Source organism: Phocoena sinus, chromosome 2 (genome assembly GCF_008692025.1).
Source record: "Phocoena sinus isolate mPhoSin1 chromosome 2, mPhoSin1.pri, whole genome shotgun sequence".
Lineage (NCBI taxonomy): Eukaryota > Metazoa > Chordata > Mammalia > Artiodactyla > Phocoenidae > Phocoena > Phocoena sinus.
This window is the reverse complement of record NC_045764.1, coordinates 107966078-107981229: the sequence shown is the minus strand read 5'-3', so window position 1 is coordinate 107981229 and position 15152 is coordinate 107966078. Positions and strand designations below refer to the sequence as shown.

The 15152-nt window shown below is 38.4% G+C and overlaps 1 pseudogene; it reads right to left on the bottom strand.

The window, feature by feature from the left end:
• Nucleotides 1–7635: 7635 nt before the first annotated feature.
• On the bottom strand, nt 7636–8863 carry LOC116748604 (annotated as a pseudogene).
• Between the last annotated feature and the right edge of the window lie 6289 nt (nt 8864–15152).

Genomic DNA, 15152 nt, shown 5'->3' with positions numbered 1-15152 from the left:
TGAAAATTTATCAAATTCATTGATTAGCTTTAGTAGTTTTCTGGTGGCATCTTTAGGATTTTCTATGTATAGAATCATGTCACCTGCAAACAGTGATGGTTTTACTTCTTCTCTTCCAATTCAGATTCCTTTTTCTTCTCTGATTGCCATGGCTAGGGCTTCCAAAACTATGTTAAATAATAGTGCCAAGAGAGGACATCCTTTTCTTGTTCCTGATCTTAGAGGAAATGCTTTCAGTTTTTCACCACTGAGAATGATGTTTGCTATAGGTTTGTTGTATATGGCCTTTATTATGTTGAGGTAGGTTCCCTCTATGCCTACTTTCTAGAGAGTTTTTAATCCTAAATAGGTGTTGAATTCTGTCAAAAGCTTTTTCTGCATCTATTGAGATGATCATATGGTTTTTATTCCTTAATTTGTTAATGTGATGTACCACATTGATTGATTTGCTTATATTGAAGAATCTTTGCATCCCTGGGATAAATCCCACTTGATCAAGGTGTATGATCCTTTTAATGTGTTTTGGATTCTGTTTGCTAGTATTTTGTTCAGGATTTTTATATCTATGTTCATCAGTGATATTGGTCTCTAATTTTCTTTCTTTGTGATAGCTTTTTCTGCTTTTGTTATCAGGGTGATGCTGGCTTTGTAGACTGAATTTGGGAGTGTTTTTCCCTCTGCAATTTTTTGGAAGAGTTTGAGAAGGATCAATGTTAGCTCTTCTCTAAATGTTTGATAGAATTCACCTGTGAAGCCCTCTGGTCCTGGACTTTCGTTTGTTGGAAAAGTTTTAATCACAGTTTCAATATCATTACTTGTGTTTGGTCTGTTCATATTTTCTATTTCTTCCTGTTTCAGTCTTGGAATGTTATACTTTTCTAAGAATTTGTCCATTTCTTCCATGTTGTCCATTTTATTGGTATATAGTTGCTTGTAGTACTCTTTTATGATCCTTTGTTTTTCCATGGTTTGTTATTGTAGGTCTTTTCCTTCTCTTGTGTTTCCTGCCTAGAGAAGTTCCTTTAGCATTTGTTGTAAAGCTGGTTTGGTGGTACTGAATTCTCTTAGCTTTTGCTTGTCTGTAAAGGTTTTAATTTCTCCATCGAATCTGAATGAGATCCTTGCTGGGTAGAGTAATCTTGGTTATTAAGTTTTTCCCTTTCATCACTTTAAATATGTCCTGCCACTCCCTTCTGGCTTGCAGAGTTTCTGCTGAAAGATCAGCTGTTAACCTTATGGGGATTCCCTTGTATTTTATTTGTTGTTTTTCCCTTGCTGCTTTTAATATTTTTCCTTTGTATTTAATTTTTGATAGTTTGATTAATATGTGTCTTGGTGGGTTTCTCCTTGGATTTATCCTGTATGGGACTCTCTGTGCTTCCTGGACTTGATTGACTATTTCCTTTCCCATATTAGGGAATTTTTCAACTATAATCTCTTCAAATATTTTCTCAGTCTGTTTCTTTTAATCTTCTTCTTCTGGGACTCCTCTAATTCGAATGTTGGTGCATTTAATGTTGTCCCAGAGGTCTCTGAGACTGTCCTCAGTTCTTTTCATTGTTTTTCTTTATCCTGCTCTGTGGCAGTTATTTCTGCTATTTTATCTTACAGGTCACTTATCCATTCTTCTGCCTCAGTTATTCTGCTATTGATTCCTTCTAGAGAATTTTAAATTTCATTTATTGTGTTGTTTACCATTTTTTGTTTGTTCTTTAGTTCTTCTAGGTCCTTGTTAAACATTTCTTGTATTTCCTCCATTGTATTGCCAAGACTTTGGATCATCTTTACTATCTTCACTCTGAATTCTTTTTCAGGTAGACTGCCTATTTCCTCTTTATTTGTTTGGTCTTGTGGGTTTTTACCTTGCTCCTTCATCTGCAGCATATTTCTCTGTCTTTTCATTTTGTTGAACTTACTGTGTTTGTGAACTCCTTTCCTCAGGCTGCAGGGTCATAGTTTCTCTTAATTCTGGTGTCTGCCCCCAGTGGGTGAGGTTGGTCCAGTGGCTTGTGTATGCTTCCTGGTAGGGGGTACTGGTGTCTGTTTTCTGGTCGATGGGGCTGGATCTTGTCCCTCTGATGGGCAGGGCCACGTCCAGTGGTGTGGTTTGGAGTGTCTGTGAGCTTAGTATGACTTTAGGCAGCCTGTCTGCTAATGGGTGGGGTTGTGTTTCTGTCTTGCTAGTTGTTTGGTTTGAGGTGTCCAGCACTGGAGCTTCATAAATTATAATTTTTATTTCAGTTTCCAATTGTTCATTGCTGCTATATAGAAGAATATTGGTATTTTCAGATTGTCCTTGTGTTTTGCAATCTTGATAAACTTGATTTTTAGTGCTAGTTGCTTTTAAGATTCTTTTGGAATTTCCCAGGTAGATGGTCTTGTTTTCTGAGAATAGGGACAGTTTTCTTGCTTTCTTTCTAATCTGTGTTTTTTCTTTTTGTCTTACTTTATTGCACTGAGTAGGACAACCAATGAGATGTTGGCTAGGAGTGGTGAGAGCAGAAATCCCTGCCTTGTTCCCAATCATAAAGAAAAGAAGCGTTCAGTCTTTTACCGTTAAGTATATTTTTATCTGTAGTTTTTTTTTGTAGGTGCCCTTTATCAACTTGATGGTGTTCCCTTCTATTACTAGTCTGCTAAGAGTTTTATCATGAAGGGGTGTTGAATTTGTCAAAGTCCTTGTCTTTGTCTATTGAGATAATTATAGGGTTTTTCTTCTTTCTGTTGATATGGTGAATTACAGTCAATCCTCATTATTTGTAGATTCTGTATTTGTGAATTTGCCTGCTTGTTAAAATTTATCTCTAACCCCCAAATCAACATTTGTGGTGCTTTTGCAGCATTTGCAGACATGCACAGAGCAGCAAAAAATTTGAACAACCTAGTGTGCATGGTCCCAGCGAAGGTCAAACAAGGTGATGCTTTACCTTCTTGTTTCAGCTCTCATACTGTAAACAAGCATCATTTTCATGGTCTATTTATTGCCACCTTCTTCACTTTTTTGTGTTCTTTATTGATAATTTTACTGTTTAAAATGGCCCCCAAGCATACTGCTGAAGTGCTATCCAGTGTTCCTAAGTGTTAGGACGTACAGAAGAAAAATACATGTGTGAGATAAGCTTTATTCAAGCATGAGTTACAGTGCTGTTGGGTGAAGTTGGTGTTAATGGACCAACAATATACTAAATAAGGTGTCTTGAAACAGAAGTGCACATAAAACAAGGTTATATATTGATCTATTGATGAAAATTCACCAATGAAACCATTTGGGCCTGCAGATTGCTTTACTGGAGAGTTTTTAGGTATAAATTCAATATCTTTAATAAATGTAGAAACAGTTTGTCTATTTCTTCTTCAGTGAGCACTGGGAGTTTGAGTCTTTCAAAGAATTTTACTATTTCATCTAAGTAGGTGAATTTATGGGTGTAGAGTTGTTTATACTACTTTCTTATTAACCTGTCATGATATTGTCTCTTTGCTTTCTGACATTTGTAATTTGGTTATTTTCTCCTTTTTCTTGGTTTGTCTGATGAGAAGCTTATAAATTTTATTGACTTTTTTCCCAAGGAAGACACATTTGGTTTTATTTATTTTCTCTCTCTTTTTTTTTCTATTCTCTATTTCATTTATTTCTGCTTTTATTTTTATTTTCTTCCTTTTACTTGCTTGGGATTTAGTTTTGTTTTATTCTTGGGTTTCTTAAAGTAGAAATTTTAGAATATTGACTTAAGATATTTTCTCTTATATAATACAGGCATTTAATATATAAATTTCACTGCAAGCACTGCTTTTGCTTCCTGAGTATCCCAAAGTTTAATGTTATGCTTTCATTTTCATTCAATTAAAAATATTTTTAACTTCCCTGTTATATCCCCTTTGGTTTTCATGACCCATTAGAAGTATATTAATTTCTAAATATTTGGGGTATTTTCCAGATAACTTTTTATTATTGATTTCTAATTTTAATCCATCATTATTAGAGATCACACTTTATATAAATCAATTGTTAAATTTTGTTAAGGTTTGATTTTTGACCTAGAATATGGTCTGTCTCTGAAAGTATTTATGTGTTTGAAAAGAGTTTATATTCTGCTTTTATTTAGTGGAGTATTTATAAATGGCAAATAAGTTATGTGGATTAAAAACATTATTCATATCTTCTATGTAGTTACTGAATTTCTGTCTACTTGTTCTATTAATTACTGAGAGAGGGGTATTGAAGTCTCCAACTGTAACTTTGGATTCTTCTATTTCTCCTTTCAGTTCTATCAGTTGTGCCTCATATTGTGAAGCTCTGTGGTTAGGTCCATAAATATTTAGGAGTATTACTTCATTTTGGATATTTGACTTTAAGATATATAAATATGACCAGTCTTTTATTTTGATTAGTGTTTGCATGATATATCTTTATCCATACTTTTACTTTAATGTACTTTGATGTGGTTGGATTAAAATCCATCATCCTTTTAACATTTTCTATTGGTTTCATTGGATATTTGATTCTTTTTCCCTCTTCTGACTTCTTTTGGATTAAGTATTTTTTATGATTCCATTTTTACTCTGTTATTTGCTTGTTATTCATATGTCTTTTACATTTTTCCCAGAGGTTGCTTTAGAATTTACAATATATATCTTTAATTTATCTGAATCTATCTTCAAGTAATATTTCCATCTGCTTTTAAGATTTTAATGACATAGATGCTAGACTATTGATATTGTCTCATAGCTCTGTATGCACTACTCTGTTTTTGTTGTTTGTTTGTTTTGTTTTTTTCCTTTCCTGGTCTTTCCTGTTTGTGGCTCAGTCTTTGTTATTTCTCTTGATCTGTTTTCAAGTTCACTGATTGTTTTCTTTGCTATATCAGGTCTACTGATGAATTTGTCAAAAGCATTCTTCATTTGTTTCCATGATTTTCATTTCAATCTTGTGCATTTAAATCTTTCTTTTAGTTTCCTTTTTCTGCTGAAATTTCTTACCAGATCATGAACATTCTCTACCTTTTGCACTGAAGCCTTTTACGTACTTATCATAGTTATTTAAATTTTTCTGTGTTATAGTTCTCATATTTAGGAAGTCTTGTTTTGTTGATTGTTTTGTCTCTTGAAAGTGATTTTTTTGCTTCCTCTTATGCATTTAATTTTTTGTTGAAAGCTGACATCTTGTATAGGAAAACAGAGATGGAGGGGAATAGATTTTTATGCCTAAAAATGAGTGCACTTTTTTTTTTTGGCTAGGCCCCGGTGCAAAGAGTGGAGTCAGTCAGGAATTGTAGTGTGTTCGGCTTATTTTGTTGCTATGATTAGCCTCTGTACAACACAGATTTCAAATTCCTCTCTCAGTTCCTTGTGTTTAGGATGGGGGCTGATTTGCCACAAGATTTTTCTTAATATATGCTTTTTTCTCAGCTTTAGGTTTCCCTTTGAACTTGTACATCAGATAGAGATTTTCTTTACCCTTTTGCCCCTTTCCCGGCAGAAGACTGCTGTTCCTCAATGCTTGCTAGTCTGGTGGTGGAGGCAGGAAGAGAAAGACATTCTTCATTGTTCTGGTTCAGCATCAATCTTAGGCAGTGTGTCCCTGAATTCTGGTTGGAGGGCAGGGGGGCTTTCTCACTGATCCTCCCCTCTTTCCCCTAGTTGTAGTTTCCAGCCCAGAATTAATTTTTATTCACCCTCAGGGGTAGAGGGATTGTCCCTTTTCCTTCCTTCAGATACACCAGTACTATAAAGAGAACATCTCCACTAACTCTATAGGACAACAGGATTTGCTGCCCTTTACCCAGCAGTTTAAGGCTTTTGTTCCATAAGGAAGATAAGGGAGAAGAATCTGGGCAGAGCATCATGCCTTTGGTGCAGTACTTTGGCATGTTTTAAATTTTTGTATCTGTTCTCTTTCACTCAGCAGGATGTTTGAAATACTTTCACGTTGTTTTGGGTATAGTTTGTTCATTATTATTGCTGAAGAGAATACAGTTTATCAGTGATCATTATACTGCTATTTATTTATCGATTCTATTGGATAGATTGTGTTAGATACTTGGGATGTTTCCAGTTTGGGTTTATTATGAATGGAGCTGCTATATATTCTTGTACATGAGTTTTGGTGAACATATATATCATATTTCTGTTGAGTATATTTATATCTGTGAGGTACATTGCTGAATCAAATGCTATGTATATAACCGGGGGCTTTAGGAGGCCCTGCCTAACAATTTTCAGAGTCCTTATACTGATATACACTCCTACTTGCAATGTACGCAAATTTCAGTTTCTCCAAATCTTTTCCAGCACTTGGACTTTTCTCTCCTTTTCATTTAGCCATTCTGGAGAATATTAAATTGTTTTAACTTTCCTCATAACTCATGAAATTGGCCAACTTTTCACATGTTGGCTATTTGGTTAGCCTCTTTTCTGAATTGCCTAATCAATTGTTTTATTCATATTTCCACAACTGGTATTTTGTTTGTATTTCTGTGACTGGTACAGAATACAAAGATCAGATGTGGACTGTATGTCAACTGACTTAGGATTCTACAGTGTAGTGGATGGGGTATCTTTTCAATAAAGGTGAGTGGTAGGATTATGGATGACTTTATTTTAATTCTTTTATCTTTTTATTTGTTTCTAAATGTTCTACAGTGAACATATATAACTTTAATCAGCAAAAAGGTTTGAAAACTAAAAATTAAGTCTTGTCATGATGTAAACATTTTTTGTTGATATATATTAATATGGACACTAATTTTGATCCATGAATTGACTCAGTCAGCAACATGTTAAAATCTGGCTAGAGGCTTAGAATTTTTTAAATGACAAGAGGAGGAATTACATATCTTTTATTCAGTATTCTTTCTACAGTGTTTGTGATAGCATGAATACATGAATGAATGGGTAAATAATGACCTAGAGAAATCCCTTTTGTGTTTTTTTTTCTTTGAATGCCAAGTATCTTCTGTACTCTTTTATTATCATCACAGTCTTTGCATCAAGATACATAGCAATGATAGCAGGTTTCTTTTTAAAGCTTAGTATTAAATATCTTTCCCCACTTTAAGTTTACATTACTCTGCCAAGAAAAAAATTAAAACTCAAGTTATTTGAAGCCTGGACATACTTCCATGATTAGCCGGGCTGTGTAAAAGTTGGTGGCTTTGTTCTTCGTGCTGTGTGAGCAGGTCCAGGCCCTAGAAAGATGGGACGAGGCTATAATTGTTTTTCAAAAGTGTGCTACAAAAACGGATGGCCTGTTATAAGCCAGGTTATAAAGTCAAGACCGGGGTGAGGGAGGGACAGTTTCTTCCAGAAACAGAATTTCTGAAGAGTCCCAGTCCATCGTTTTCCCCAGGATGGTTGGAGGAGGGGTAAAATCTCATCATGAGCTTCAAAGCTGTGTCTCTGTGAGGGGACAGTAGTTGCCTTACTGAGGGGGGCGTGGCTGCCCATCCCCAATGTTCTCAGCGAGGGAATGGAGAGTTTATTGCCCAGTGAGTGTGAAGTGGGCTGAAGCTCGGTTGGTACTGAATTCTCTAAGAGGCTTCTTCTAGAAACAGACAACTTAGACTCTTTCTCTCACTTCAGCAAAGAAATTCTTTTAAAACCACTTGACAAGCTCCACCTGTGCCCTTGCAGGGCGGCTCAGTGGAGGGAGTCGTCAGTAAAGCCCCTTTCCAGGCAATATCGGAACTCCTGAAGGTTGGAGACCCCGTAGAAATGGATGAAGGCGGCTGCCACCTCCAGGACGTGGAAGATCTGATGAGGCTGGAACCATATGTCGAATTTTCCAGGCAAGAAGCGCTCAGGAACCCACGTGGCATAAAGGCCAGCTCCGGTGATGTACGTCACAGCCACGAGGAAGAACCAGCCCATCTGGCCCGCCGTGGTGGCCTTGACGAAGCCCTCCGCGATTGTAAAGTGCACGGTGGGCACGGCGCCGCTCAAGCCAAGCCCCAGGAACATCCCTGCTCTTGTCTACTGGTGCTTAGGAGAGGCAAACTGGTCCCACTGGGCCACAGTGATGGCAGAGATGCCCAGGACATAGACGCTGGAGAGGTAGCTGAGCCGTGGCTGTGGGAGCAGTAGAAGGAGTAACAGAGCCAGGGGACAAAGCTCCCTGTAATCAGCAGGGCAATCCCTGAATAAGCCAGTTGGGAAAAGGGCTGGAAAATAATCCAGTTTGTCACTGCTCTGAGTGATAATAGACAGTGTGAAAGAGCCAGGAGAAGCTGAGGCAGAGCCCCGCGCCCAGGAAGAACATCACAAACACCACCTTCTCCTGAAGGGGGGCCATGAAGTACATGTTTGGTCTGAGCATGGTCAGGATTCCCAGAAAGTGAAACGGCACAAAACCAAGCAGGTGGGTCCAGAAGTTGCCCGTCTCCGTGTGGATAAGGAAGATGCTCTTGAAGCAGGCCCAGAAGGAGGGCATGGGCGGCCTGTGGCCGTGCAGCAGGTAGTCGTTGTCCTTCAGCCAGTCGGGGAGCACTTCGTGCAGGATGATCCTCCAGCGCCCCTCCCAGACCTTATGCACAAACTCCTCCATCTTCTCCATGCCACGGTGGGCTTGCAGGGGAAGTGTCAGCACCCAGCCCTCCTCCTCTTCCTGAGGCACTGGGCGTGCCTGTTTTTCTTCAGCTTTGCTTGGGCTGGTGACGCCCCGCTGGCCTTGCTCCTCTAGCAGGGGGCCCAGCTCAGCCAGCTCCGCTGTGTCAGCCTCCCTATTCCTGGCAGGAGCCCCATTGCCCTGGGCCACCACAGGGCCTTTGTGAGAAGACATCTGGCTGGCACCTCAATGCCCTGTGGCTTCAGCTTGGGGAAAGGGTGGGGTCTCTCGGCCCCAGGGGGCAGAGAGTTCCCTGTGATGGAAGACAGGTGGTGGGGGAGTGGGGGGGGGGGGGGCGAGCCCTGCTGGGCGCTGCAGACCTCGCGCTACATCCCATGGCGCTGGAGGTGGCCTGCAGCCAAACAGCCTGGATCCAAGAAATCCCGTTTTGTGATTAATAATCTCGATATTTACTACTCATAAGTACTATTACAATTTTTATTTTTAATGTACTGCTAAATCATTGGCTTCAAAACTATGTTAGCTTACTTGTAAAGGCTAAATATATGGGTTATGTAATTTTTGAGGGCATTAACCAAAATGTTAGTTGTCTTCTTGGAAAGAAATTATATTCTCAGTGAGTCTTTCCAAATGTTATATTAAATAGTGTAACATTTTGAATAGAGAAGAGATTGGTTTTTAATTTCTGATGGCTGATTGTTTTTATTATCTTTGTTTACCTCACTATATTCCTATTAAAGATATGTTTTTGCCTTGTTTGGAATATAATTTACTAGGATTCATGCTAAATATTATGTAGAGTTTAAAAATAGCAAACTTTGAATGTCAATTTTACAGAATATGAAACTCCTTTACAACATTGTTATGAAGGATAGGACGTACCTTTATAAGTCTAATACAAATATTATGCAATTTTTAAGCAACATGTTGATATATCATAGGGGATGTTTACTGTAATGTTCTCCCCAAAGTCAATTTAAAAAAACACTCAGTTTTTATATTAGAATATAAAAGACCATGAGAAAAGTGGCTGGATTCATTACTTATGAATTATCTAAATGGAACACATATTTACCATCCCACCAAAACAATTTCATCTGACTTAGTTACTGTTAGAATAGCTTAAAATACAATTTACTAAGTGATATGTCTGCAAACCCACTGATTGTAGACATTGTACTATGCAAAATGTAAAGCTGAAAGTAACTAATGCTCTTCAGAAGTATGGTAGCCTTTGCAAATTGTTTGGAATTAGTTTGTTTTGAGTAAACGGAAATTAGTCTGTTAAATGAAGCATATAAAAAAGGATTACAAAGGGGTAGGAGACTATCTCACCAGGATAGTTAAAACCCGCACATTTGTATGAGTCAGGAGAAGTACGGTCCTTTAAAAATGATCTTATTCGTTCCAATTGCCTGAGCTTTGTGCCTCCTGATGTGATCCGGAGATTTGGCAAAGGAGAAACATATTTAGAATCTTACTCATTAGAATACTGAACTCATCTGTCAGCCTGATTGACAAGGTCTTAGACAAAGCATTTTGCCTGGCACACAACCTGTACTGAGATTTTCCTGTGGCTATAATGTAGCACACCTGACAGATGTTTGAGTCATTTAAAACAGCAGGAAGTACTCATAAACACCACAGACTGGCATTCAACATGATAGGGATTATTTTTCTTTTGTCTGCCTGAAGTTATATGGCCTATAATCAACAAAGGATTTAGGTATAACTAGCTAAAACATAGGGTGTGATATCATTTTTATGCAATATTTCTCTCGCTGTAAAGCTTACCAAGTGGCCTAGAAGCTGAGATACTTTTTGACACAGGTGAAACACATTTTATATGTTTCCCTTTTCATGATCAGAACTGGTTTAGAAAAGTGTCAAGGACATTATTTGCTCATGGATTAAAGATAACATATCACCTATTTATTTTCTTGATAGTTCCTTAATGATATAATGGGCTTTCCTAAATCCATGTTAATTTTTCACTTCGATCAACATGGCGGTGATGAAGTAGAACAACTACAAGGACACTTTTTCACAATTCCCAATAACAATGTGTCTGAATTAGAAAAAGAAAGGCAAAAATAAATATATACCATCTGCAGTTTAAAAAATTATATGTCCTAAGGGATGGAGATGGATGCTATTAATTTAAATGTCATGCTTGCACAGAATGAAGCATGGCAATTTTAAATTTGGCTTTATTAAAGTTTCTTTTTTAGCTCAAGTATCTCATTTGGTAAATAGCAATTGGAAGAAATGCTCACTGATAAAGTTCATTTAGGTGCTTTGGGAGCAGTAACAGGCAGAGGGCACAATACTTTCAAAATAGCATTTTATTGCATTTACAAATTATTACATAATCAAAATAACCTTGCAGTCTACAACCACCTAGGGCCTTCAAAAATAGGGAAATTAACACTATCTTTTTTTTTTTTTTTTTTTTTTGCAGTACGCGGGCCTCTCACCGTTGTGGCCTCTCCCATTGCGGAGCACAGGCTCAACGGCCATGGCTCACGGGCCCAGCCACTCCGCGACATGTGGGATCTTCGCGGACCGGGGCACGAACCCGTGTCCTCTGCATCAGCAGGCAGACTCTCAACCACTGCGCCACCAGGGAAGCCCAACACTATCTTAAAGGAACAAATAAATACCATAATTGAACCATGGTGCTTCCCTGGCATATATAACACTTATTTTAGAAGTTGTTTTTATAAGCATGAGTTTGTTGGGAAAAGATTCTGGTTCTGTTCTGCAGAGGTCATGGCTTTTCTTTCAGTTTACTTTAGGGTTCAGTGATTTGCTGGATACAGCTGCACGTGCAGGTGCAGACACTGTTTCATCCTAGGATATAAGCAGAGTTTAGTATTTATGTGTCAAGATAAGTCTGTAGAAGTTAATGAACACATTCTATAAGGCTATGCCCAAACACGAGGAATAGTTGGAATTCCGAAAAACACATATATCTCAGAAACGTCGAAATTAGTCAATTTATCTTTCCAATGTTTTATTTATTCCTGTTGCTAGCTACAGTTTACTGTATTTTCCTAATACTCACACTCTAACCCCTATATATCCAGGCTGATGACCCATACTGACATTTGATTTTTGGTCCATTGATGGTGATATTTTGAGCAAGATTTTTTTTTTTTAACATCTTTAGTGGAGTATAATTGCTTTACAATGATGTGTTAGTTTCTGCTTTACAACAAAATGAATCAGTTATATATATATATATATATATGTTCCCATATCTCTTCCCTCTTGCATCTCCCTCCCTCCCACCCTCCCTATCCCACCCCTCCAGGCGATCACAAAGCACTGAGCTTATTTTAGCTAGCTTCAGGATTAGACGTTCTGCCCTGCTAGCTACTTTGGAAAGGAGCTTCTTAAGACCATTGTAATCTAATGGTCTTAGATTAGATATGTATATCTTAGATATGTGTATCTGTGCTTTTGTTTTCATTTTAAATAAATTCACTCAGAAGAGGAGAGAGCAGAGCTTTGAAATAATATAAATGAGACCTACGCTGTGAGCACTGACTATGCTAGTCCCCTCAAGTGGAAAGATTTTCCTTCAGATTTGAACTAAATTTCCATTTCCTTAGGGAAGCTTGACCTGACCTTTCTGACTAGCTCAAGTCCCCCTCTTATGTGCTTTCAAAATACCATGTAACACTCCTTTTTCATGAGTGTCACCATTGCAGTTTCACCTTTATTTTTTGCTTATTTGATTAATATCTCTCTCTCCCACTAAGCTCCAAGGTCCATAATGATAGGGATTGTGTCTGTTTTTCTCATCCTTTTATCCTTGGTACTTTGCATGTGATGGGGACCCAGTAAATGATTGTCAAACAAATGCATTTTATAAAGCACCTACTTGATATTATTTATATAATTTAAAAATGTTTAATTATAATTTTGAAATATTCTTAAAGCATACACTACTCTTCCAGCATTTTGGTGGTGTATATTGTATGGTTTTGGCAGACCAGTAAATAACAGCCTCTTTCCCTCCCTACTGTGGAATCGTTTGAGAGATGCATCCAAAATTCAGACATGGATTGGAGGACATGGCTTAAACGTGAGCATGACTGTGTTACTAATTCCTCATCTTTGCTCATCTCAACCTCACCAGTCACAGTCAGGTTCCTACTTGGGAACAAAGTGGACAAAAAATTATCTTTGATCAATGGATAATGTTCAGGCTTTAAGTTAGAAGACTGAACTATCTGTGAATTATAAAATAACATACATCAACTGGAAGAATGAAATAAACTTCTCTGAACTTTGATATTTGAACCTTAAAAGTTTCAGATACAGTCTTCACTTTTTCAGTATCACAGCAGATTAACAACCTGTTCCCTATTTTCTGCCATCCCCTCCCATGACACTGAAGTCATAATTATCAGCAAGCAATATATGCACCAGGAACGGTGTTAGTACTTTACATCTACAATCTTATTTTATCTGGGAGGGAGTAGAATGTAGATGTTAAGAGCAGTGTAGCATAGAGATTAAGATCCTGGTTAAATGATGCACTATATAGAATGTGTTTAGTTGTACAGCACCTGATAATATAGTCCTCTATAAAATGTAAGTCACCATGATGGCGATGATGATCACTATAGCAAATGGAATTTCCCATTGTTCAGTTTACTCAATTACGGCTCAGTGCTGGGCTGTTCTCTTCTATAACAGTCCCATTCTTCTGGGTGTTAAGAACCTCTTCTTTATCTTTTGGGAATCTTGGAATATTCTGGACTTTCAAAAGAGAGTGCACATGAAGACAGTGGCAGTCTGCATGGAGCTAGCAAAGACTCAGGTAGGCACCTCTTGACCAGAGGCCCACGCTGTTCAGTGAGGAGATGAACAGCTGGCATGACTTCTCTGTCTGGGCAAACATTAGTGTTCCCTGGTGCTGGCTTCAAAGATTAGGCCCTTGGAAGTGTTTCTGAGTCTCTGTATGCTGACCCCATTCCTCTCCACCCATGCCTCTCGCATTCATTCCCTCCACTTCCACTTTTGACTTCCACTAAAGTCTCACCCTGTCTGCCAGCTTCCTCTATCCCCCCTCATAAGCTCAGGTGACTCATCTATTCTCCAAGGAGGTATGGGTAAGAATGATCTAGGTCTTCGTCTGGTCTCTCCAGATTTACTTCCTTTGGCTGTAAAAAGCTCTTTTTCCTCCTCCATTTCCTCCTTCTCCTCTTCCTTCTTTATTCTAAAAAGCCTGTTCTGGAAGTTAAAATAAAAACAAAAACAAACATTGATTATATCTTGATCCTTTTTTTTCTTTCACTTTAGAAATCATACTTCTCCCTACAGCAATGTTGAAGCCTTTTTCCTACTGGGGAAAAGTCATCACATCCCCTTATGGAAGTGGGAGAAAGAAATTAATATGAAATGATATTCCAAGACATTATTTTTTTTCAAAACAACACTATCAATTAAACACAGTTACCCCTAGTTTGTAAACAAACAAGCAAACCCTAATACACTGACAATGCAAGTATCTTGCTCATGGTCACAGCCAGAACTAAGCCCAGGAACTCTGGCTTCAAAGTTCATAACAGAGTGTTTTTCCAAAGAAGAAGCACTAAAATGCTCTCCCTTGCCTCAGAACCTTTGCACATACTGCTTTCTTTTCCCACAGCCTGGCTAACCCCTACTATAGTGGTCTCCAAACGGGCTGACATGTCGTGTATCCCAGGGTTTGAATGGAACGATTCATTGAAATGTGGGAAGAAAAGATTACCACTTCAATTTCTGTCTACAAAGTAGAAATAAGTAAAACGTTTTAAATGTGTACTCTGACTTGACACTGGTGTCCTCGGTGCCCTTGAGGATGTTTAGAAGGAGAGGACGTTCCGCAGTGGGGGGAGAGCATGGCAAAGCCCTGACTCTTGTTCATACAGTGTGTGGTACAAAATGTTTTACAGTTTAACCATGCCCAGTTAAGTGGATTTATGGCTGTACTTTCTCATTCTAAATAAACCAATCCTTACAAAATGGGCAAAGGTCATAAAAATTGTCCTGAAAAAAATAACCCCCAAGACTGAAGAGAAAACTATTACTCCAAGCACAAGCAAATGACAGAAAAAGAACAAAGCTGCCATGTCACCTATTGTGAGTATCAGCAAAGTAAGTTGACACATAGAAAGCATCTGAGGAGATAAATTAATACATGTTCACCATGCGTTACCAGAGACTGAGCTGTGATGGAATTGGGTCCCAGTAAACAAGCATCACTCTGCACCTTCACATCATCCTTCGAAAGCTAAGGCTGGTGCTCTCCTCTGCTCTGAGCCACCACTGAGTGGTGGTGTCCTGGCTTCTCAGTGGACTCACTCTTCAGCATAGTGAACACTTCCTCCAGTCACCTCTGTCCAAAGCCCCAGTAAGACAGCAAGAACGAGCAAGAATTTCCTTCTCTCGCACTCAGTAAGGGGTCTAGGTCCAGCTTTCCTTGCCCTGTCTACTTCAGTCATTCCTGTTCTTAGGCAGACCACAAAATGGATAGCTGATGGGTAAGAGAGGTGGTGAGGGTTGGAAGGGTTAAAGGGAGAAAGTGGACTCAAAG